The sequence below is a fragment of the Salmo salar genome, chromosome ssa03 (assembly GCF_905237065.1).
Source record: "Salmo salar chromosome ssa03, Ssal_v3.1, whole genome shotgun sequence".
Lineage (NCBI taxonomy): Eukaryota > Metazoa > Chordata > Actinopteri > Salmoniformes > Salmonidae > Salmo > Salmo salar.
Genome location: NC_059444.1, coordinates 78,460,174 through 78,469,404, shown reverse-complemented (window position 1 = coordinate 78,469,404; position 9,231 = coordinate 78,460,174).

Below are 9,231 nucleotides of genomic sequence, written 5' to 3'. Positions count from 1 at the left end.
CAGAACTATGTCCATTTTGTTTTGATGTCGGAAGTGAAGTATTTAAGTTATTCTAACTGAAGCCTGTTTACCAGCCTCAAATGAGCCAGTTCCCTGAACGAGCCCTTAGTCCTATGCTCTCTGCAGGGGTTCTCATGTTTTTCCTAACCAACATTTTAATTGATATCCTGCAGCTGTTGATTGGACATCTGAATAAATAACCTGATGCTCCTAGTGTCAATCAAGAGCTGTTTCAAAGACCTGACCAAGACCCCCTGGGCTCTCGCCTTCTCTTTCTATCTGTCTTTCTCTCCCCGTGGCCTTCTCTCTTTCTCTATTATTTACTCGCTTCTCTCTCCTCCAAATGTCCCTCCAAGTTCTCTCATATTATTTTTCTCTCACTTGTACCCCTAGTACCCTTTGTGACCTCTGAAAGAGAGAGAAAGAGCGAGAGAGAGAGAGGAGGGAGAGAAAGAGAGAGAGAGAAAGAGAGAAAAAGAGAGAGGGAGAGGAGAGAGGGAGAAAGAAAGAAAGAAAGAAAGATAGAGGGGGTGTCTGGAGGCTCAATAGCCCCTCTGTCCCTCTCTCTACCATGGGGGCCTCCATGCTGGGGGCAGGCTTTTTCATCCACACAGACTCCAACGCATAAAGCCCCTCTAGACCACCATCACAACCTGAAACTCCCTCCCCAATCCCCTCTAACCCCCTCTACCTCCTAACCCCCTGGCCCTGGTCCATGGGAACTCACAACCTGCAGCATAATCTCACTCTGGCCCCAGAGCAGCTTTCTCCAAACAAATTCTGTGGAGTTTTAATACCCACTGCTCCACAAGTGGGTCCTCTTGGCTAGATGCTAGGTCTACTATAACCAACTTGGCCCTCTGCCTTCTTTTCCCTTTTTCACTCTCTTTTTCTCGAACAAAAGAGGGGGATTCTCCTTCTAATTGGTTTGGATATTGAAAGCCGATGGGAGGTGGTCGGTGTAAATGAGACGGAGGCCCCAGGGTCAGCGGGGGACTGTTAGTCCGGCTCTGCCCGCCCAGGGTGGGAGGTAGCTGGGATAAAGGCGCTGGCAGGGCAGCCTCCTCTCTGGAACTCTGGAGCAGGGCTGGAGGATCAGAGGCAGGCAGGGGAGATCTTGTTGAAGCCCCGTCTTTACAACGCCGGCCAACAGGATTTAGGGAATGTTGGAGGAGCCTGTTCTACACCTCTGCAGGAGTTCCAATCTCCACACATGGGAACCAAGTCTGCTGCTCCTCAGAACCAGGGTCGTATTCATTAGGGCACACCGTAGCAAAACGAAGAACAAGTTCAGATAAAGTCCCTGACATTTATTTTCTTTGTTTGGTGCCTATTGAATACGACCCAGGATTCTCACGCTGAACACTGGAGAAATGGCTGCCAAACCTTTCAGTTATTCACTAGCTGGCGGTGCTTTATGTAGAGACTAGGCAGACTAACTGTGTACTGTACTGACTCTTTTCCAAGCCAACCCCAGCCTGAACAATCCCACCACTGTAACTGATTGTTCCTATGTGAGAGGAGATGTGCCCACAGTTTGTGATGCCGAGTCACATAGATGGGCTGGTCCAGGACCTCACTTCAGCTGACCACGGCTACAGACAGATGACCCCTAACCAAAGCCAGACTACGGTTTGCAACTGCACATGGGGACAAATATCGTACTTTTTGGAGAAATGTCTTCTGGTTTGATGAAACAAAAATAGAACTGTTTGGCCATAATGACCATCGTTATGTTTGGAGGAAAAAGGGGGAGGCTTGCAAGCCGAAGAACACCATCCCATCCGTGAAGCACGGGGATGGCAGCATCATGTTGTGTGGGTGCTTTGCTGCAGGAGGGACTGGTGAACTACTCAAAATAGATGGCATCACGAGAAAGGGAAAATTATGTGGATATATTGAAGCAACATTTCAAGACTTCAGTCAGGAAGTTAAAGTTGGTCGCAAATGGGTCTCCCAAATGGACAATGACCCAAAGTTGTGGCAAAATGGCTTAAGGACTACAAAATCAAGGTATTGGAGTGGCCATCACAAAGCCCTGACCTCAATCCTATGGAAAGGTTGTGGGCAGAACTGAAAAAGCATGTGCGAGCAAGGAGGCCTACAAACCTGATTCAGTTACACCAGCTCTGTCAGGAGGAATGGGCCAAAATTCACCCAACTTATTGTGGGAAGCTTTTGAAAGATTACCCGAAACGTTTGACCCAAGTTAAACAATTTAAAGGCAATGTTACCAAATACTAATTGAGTGTATGTAAACTTCTGACCTACTGGGAATGTGATGAAATAAATCATTCTCTCAACTATTGTTCTGACATTTCACATTCTTAAAATAAAGTGGTGATCCCAACTGACCTAAGACAGGACATTTTTACTAGGATTAAATGTCAGGAATTGTGAAAAACTGAGTTTAAATGTATTTGGCTGGCGACCCGTCCGAAGCGACCCGCCGAAGGGACCCGTCCGAAGGGGCGGAAGGACAACCCCACCGCAGTGTACCCCGAACCGATCATCAGCAGGGCCAAAGGGCCGACCCGACACCGACGACCCCAGGTAGATGGAGACCAAAGAAGGTGTTTTCAGTGTGGCGCCCGGGGGCACATTGCCTAGAATTGCCCGGCTCGAGAGGAGTCGATACCATCAGCTAGCCCCGGAGGCTCCTGTTGGGTGCACCACGGGTCAACTGCACCCATGGTCCCGGTGAAGGTTGACGGACACGACACGGAAGCGCTATTAGACTCCGGAAGCATGGTTATGCTCGTAACCACAAGCCTGCTGAACCAGGGGACCGAACGGAGTAGGGAGATGTCCATTTCCTGTGTTCACTGTGACACAAAACGGTATCCCACCTTATGGACCAACATCGTGACGCCACAAGGGAGCTGTCAGATGATGGTGGGTGCAGTGCTAGAGCTACCGGTACCTCTCCTAGTGGGACGGGATTGTCCACTGTTCGTGGCCCAATGGGGGCATGAGTTGAGAAAGAAAGTACGAGTCGGCCGAAGAAGAGAGCGGGGACGACCCATCGCCTGTGCGGCCCGGAAGCCACCGGTTAACCAACCTGACTCTACGGGTCCGGAGTCGGAGAGGGAGTCGGAACCCGAACCCCCTGGGGAACCACTGGAAGAGGAGCCCAGCCTCCCCCTCCTCGATTTTGAGGGGCCAGTCGAGACCCCCATAGGGGGTCAACTGAGGGGACAATTCGGGATGGCCCAATGGGAGGATCCGAATTTGAAAGCTGCTGCCGTCCAAGTGATAGTGGTGGATGGACAGCTATTTCCGGGGGTGAGTGACTGGCGATACCCTCATTTCCAAATTAAGAATAACCTTTTGTATCAGGTGTCGCACCAACAGGGAGAACTTCGAGAGGTACTGTTGCTGCCCCGACGGTACGTAGGAACCGTTCTACAGCTGGCCCACACTCACCTGTTGGGGGCGCACCTGGGAATGGAGAAGACCCGGGAACGGATCGCCGCCCGGTTCCACTGGCCTGGGATGAGGAGGGCCATGGAAGACTACTGTCGCAGCTGCCCGGAGTGTCAACTCACTGCCCCGAAAGCACACTTCCAAAACCCTCTGGTCCCCCTGCCAATAATCTGGGTGCCCTTTGAACGCATCGGCATGGACATAGTGGGACCCCTGGTAAAGACTGCACGAGGACACAGGGACATCTTGGTAATAGTGGACTATACCACCCGGTATCTCGAGGCCATTCCCCTACGGGTAGCGGTGTCCAAGGGAATCGCCCGGGAGCTGTTCCACCTCTTTAGCCGGGTGGGCATCCCGAACGAGATCCTGACAGACCAAGGTACGGAGTTTATGTCCCGCCTCATGAAAGAGTTGTGTGCCCTCCTGCAGATCAAGCAGATCCGGAACTCCGTTTTTCACCCGTAGACGGATGGGCTCGTCGAGCGCTTTAATAAAACGCTCAAACTGATGCTGCGGAAGGTCATCGAGCAGGACGGGAAGAACTGGGACCAGCTACTACCCCACCGAATGTTCTCAATCCGAGAAGTACCCCAATCCTCCACTGGGTTTTCCCCGTTCGAACTCCTCTATGGGAGGAGGCCACGCGGCCTACTGGACCTTGCCAAGGAGGTGTGGGAAGCCCAACCGACCCCCTTACGCAGTGTGGTAGAGCACGTGGAGACGATGCGGGAGCGGATGACAGCCATATGGCCAGTCGTGAGGGAACATATGGAGAAGGCCCAACGTGCCCAAGCCCAGGTCTGCAATCGGGGAGCCCAGCCCCGAGAATTCCAGGTGGGAGACAGGGTGTTGGTCTTGATCCCCACGGCCAAAAGTAAGTTATTGGCAACATGGCACAGACCATACGAGGTGATCGAGAAGCTGGGACCTGTCAATTACTGCGTATGGCAACCGGGGAGACGGAAACCCCAACAGATTTACCACGTGAACCTGTTGAAAAAGTGGCACGAGAGGACAGCCTTGGCCATGTTATGGTTGGGACCCATGACGCCAATGGTACCAGTGGAAGTTCCGAGCAATGAGGACCTCGACCCGGCCCAGAAGCAAGAGCTCAGGGAGCTCGTCGATCGGAACATGGCGGTCTTCTTCAAGAAGCCGGGCCGCACGACCCTCATTGAACACCACATTCATACCCAGCCCGGAGAAACGGTACGAAAGAGGCCATATCGGATTCCGGAGGCCCGAAGGGAGGCGTGAAACAGGAAGTGGAGGCTATGCTGAGGATGGGGGTCGTGGAAGAGTCCCACAGTGCATGGTGCAGCCCCATCATGTTGGTGCCCAAACCGGACGGTAGCCTTCTCTTCTGTAACGATTTCCGGGGGGGGGGGAATGACATCAGCTTGTTCGACGCATATCCCATGCCGAGGGTGGACAAGCTCATCGACCGATTGGGAAAGGCCCGGTACATCAGCACCCTTGACCTGACCAAAGGTTATTGGCAGGAACCGTTGGCAGCCTCCTCCCGGGAGAAGACGGCATTTTCGACACCAGACGGGTTGTATCAGTACCGGGTGCTCCCGTACGGTCTCCACGGAGCCCCGCCCACATTCCAACGGCTGATGAACAGGGTGCTTCGACCCCACCAGCAGTACGCAGTAGCATATCTGGATGATATCATCATCCACAGCCAAGGTTGGAAAGAGCACCTGACGCACCTCCAGGCGGTGCTGGACACGCTCAGACAAGCCGGGTTGACCGCAAACCCCAAGAAATGCAAGCTAGTGTTCGAGGAGGTGGAGTACCTGGGGTATTTGATCGGACGGGGGAACATCAAGCCCCAGGAGAAGGTAAGCACCCAGACACAGGTCAAGTCCTTCTTGGGACTGGCAGGATACTATAGCTGGTTTATCCCCAACTTCGCGGCTATAGCTTCCCCCCTCACCGATCTAACCAGGGCCCACCTCCCGAAAACTGTGAAATGGACGGACGAGACAGAAGCGGCGTTCAACAGTCTGAAGGAAGCGTTGTGCTCCCATCCGATTCTTGTAACGCCCGATTTCCAGGTGCCGATGGTGGTCCAGATGGACGCATGTGATACGGGACAAGGGGCCGTTCTGTCCCAGGTACACGAGGGGGAGGAGCACCCCATCATGTACATCAACCGAAAGCTGATGCCTAGAGTATTTATTTTCCCTATCGTGGAGAAAGAGTGTCTAGCGGTGAAGTGGGCGCTAGACACTCTCAAGTATTACCTGCTAGGTACCCACTTCACCCTGGTCACGGACCATGCTCCCCTGGTCTGGATGGCCAGGGGAAAGGACACAAACGATCGGGTCACCAGGTGGTTCTTGTCCCTTCAAAGCTTCTCTTTTTCTGTTGTGCACAGGTCAGGGGCGAAGCATGGAAATGTGGATGGGAGACAGACGTTGCACTGATGACCGTCCCCTCCCTGACAGAGCTGGGGAGGGGGGGGGGTGTACAGCAGGTCAGCCACCAGGGAGAGACTCGTCGAGGCCTGGTAACAGATGGAGTATACATCTGCTGGACGTGCCAGGTCTCGACAGGCTCTCCGGACGGGTCTAATTGGGGCTGATTGGGAGCTGGTGAGTAATCAAGGGCGGATTGCTCACCAGCTGTGCGAAGCCCATAAAGCTGCCAGAAGGGCAGCACACAGGGAGAGGACTAGGGGAAATTAAGTGACTTCCCTGTGGTTGGATACGGTTACCCGAGCTAAGCCGAGGGAGTTGAGTTTGTGTGCCCAACAGGATACAGGAAGACCCGGAGCCCAGAAGAAGGTATCCCGGAGAGGGTCTCATGGGGGAGACCTTTTCTTTTTGATTTATTATTTAATAAACACCCTTGAAACCGAGCTAATCATACTCTGTCCGTGTCTGATCAATGTAAACGTCTTGACCTAACCCCCTGGTCTGCCACAGGATATAGATACTTTTGTACCTGTTTCCTCCAGCATCTTCACAAGGTCCTTTGCTGTTGTTCTGGGATTGATTTGCACTTTTCACACCAAAGTACGTTTATCTCTAGGAGACAGAACACGTCTGCTTCCTGAGCGGTATGATGGCTGCGTGGTCCCATGGTGTTTATACTTGCGTATTATTGTTTGTACAGATGAACGTGGTACCTTCAGGCGTTTGGAAATTGCTCCCAAGGATGAACCAGACTTGTGGAGGTCTACCATTTTTTTCTGAGGTCTTGGTTGATTTCTTTGGATTTTCCCATGATGTCAAGCAAAGAGGCACTGAGTTTGAAGGTAGGCCTTGAAATACATCCACAGGTACACCTCCAATTGACTCAAATTATGTCAATTAGCCTGTCAGAAGAGAATCTTCTAAAGCCATGACATCATTTTCTGGAATTTTCCAAGCTGTTTAAAGGCACAGTCAACTTAGTGTATGTAAACTTCTGACCCACTGAAATTGTAATACAGTGAATTATAAGTGAAATAATCTGTCTGTAAACAATTGTTGGAAAAATTACTTGTGTCATGCGCAAAGTAGATGTCCTAACCGATTTGCCAAAACTATAGTTTGTTAACAGGAAATTTGTGGAGTGGTTGAAAAACGAGTTTTAATGACTCCAACCTAAGTTTATGTAAACCTCCAACTTCAACTGTATGTATGTATGTATGGGTGTCTCTCCATGTGAACAATGTTTGAAAAGCGGGTGGGTTTAAAAAAAAGAATATCATGTTGATACATAAAGATAACACATTCTTAAAACGGCTGTGAAAAATGAATTCATGAAAAACAAGGTTCTACATATACTGTATGTTCCCCAAAAACCTACTGTTCAACATACCCTCCTTTCACAGTGTATAGATTTCAACAGACAGAACGTTCAGAGCAGTCCCAGTTACCACCCTAACAACAGCCTCTCAGGTGTCACTTTAATGCTGCCTGCTGGATAGTGATACAGTAGCTATCTAGCTCTGTTTGAAAATGATACCGTTCTGTGCATCCCATAAATATGATATGGTAAATCAAATAAAATAACATTTTATTAGGCACATGCGCTGAATACAACAGGTGTAGACCTTTCAGTGAAATGCTTACTTACGAGCCCCTAACCAACAGTGCAGTTTCAAAAAATACGGATATGAATAAGAGATAAAAGTAACGTAATTAAAGAGGAGCAGTAAAAAAATAACAATATATACAGGGGGGTGCCGGTACAACGTCAATGTGCGGGGGCACTGGTTAGTTGAGGTAGTATGTACATGTAGGTAGAGTTAATTAAAGTGACTATGCATAGATGACAACAGCCTTCCCTGTAGCTCAATTGGTAGAGCATGGTGTTTGCAACGCCAGGGTTGTGGGTTTGTTTCCCACGGGGGGCCAGTATGAAAAAATTAAAAAAAATGTATGAAATGAAAATTAAATGAAATGTATGTATTCACTACTGTAAGTTGCTCTGGATAAGAGCGTCTGCTAAATGACTAAAATGTAAATGTAACAGAGAGTGGCAGTGCTGTGGAGAGGGGGGGGGCAATGTGAATAGGCTGGGTAGCCATTTGCCTAGATTTTCAGGAGTCTTATGGCTTCTTGGACCTAGACTTGGCGCTCCGGTACCGCTTGCCGTGTGGTAGCAGAGAGAACAGTCTATGACAAGGTTGGCTGGAGTCTTTGACAATTTTTTAGGGCCTTCCTCTGACACCACCTGGTGTAGAGGTCCTGGATGGCAGGAAGCTTGGCCACAGTTATGTACTGGGCCGTTCGCACTACCCTCTGTAGTGCTTGCAGTCGGAGGCCGAGCAGTTTCCATACCAGGCAGTGATGCAACCAGTCAGGATGCTCTCGATGGTGCAGCTGTAGAACCTTTTGAGGATCTGAGGACCTATGCCAAATCTTTTCAGTCTCCTAAGGGAGAATAGGTTTTGTCGTGCCCACTTCACGACTGTCATGGTGTGCTTGGACCATGTTAGTTTGTTGTTGATGTGGACTCCAAGGAACTTGAAGCTCTCAACCTGCTCCACTGCAGCCCCGTCGATGAGAATGGAGACGTGCTCGGTCCTCTTTTTCCTGTAGTCCACAATCATCTCCTTTCTCTTGATCACGTTGAGGGAGAGGTTGTTGTCCTGGCACCACACAGCCAGGTCTCTGACCTCCTCCCTATAGGCGGTCTCGTTGTTGTCGGCCTACCACTGTTGTGTCATTGGCAAATTTATTGAAGGTGTTGGAGTCATACAGGAGTACAGAAGGGGGCTGAGCACGCACCCCTGAGGGGCCCCTGTGTTGAGGATCAGCATGGCGGATGTGTTGTTACCTACCCTTACCAGCTGGGGGCAGCCCGCCAGGAAGTCCAGGATCCAGTTGCAGAGGGAGGTGTTTAGTCCCAGGGTCCTTAGCTTATTGAAGAGTTTTGAGGGCACAATGGTGTTGGACGCTGAGCTGTAGTCAATGAATAGCATTCTCATATAGGTGTTCCTTCTGTCCAGGTGGGAAAGGGCAGTGTGGAGTGCAATAGAGACTGCATCATCTGTGGATCTGTTGAGGCGGTATGCAAATTGGAGTGGGTCTAGGGTTTCTGGGATGATGGTGTTGATGTGAGCCATGACCAGCATTTCAAAGCACTTCATGGCTACAGACGTGAGTGCTATGGGTCGGTAGTCATTTAGGCAGGTTACCTTAGTGTTCCTGGGCACAGGCACTATGGTGGTCTGTTTAAAACATGTTGGTTTTACAGACTCGGACAGGGAGTGGTTGAAAATGTCAGTGAAGACACTTGCTAGTTGGTCAGTGCATGCTCGCAGTTCACGTCCTGGTAATCCATCTGGCCCTGCGGCCT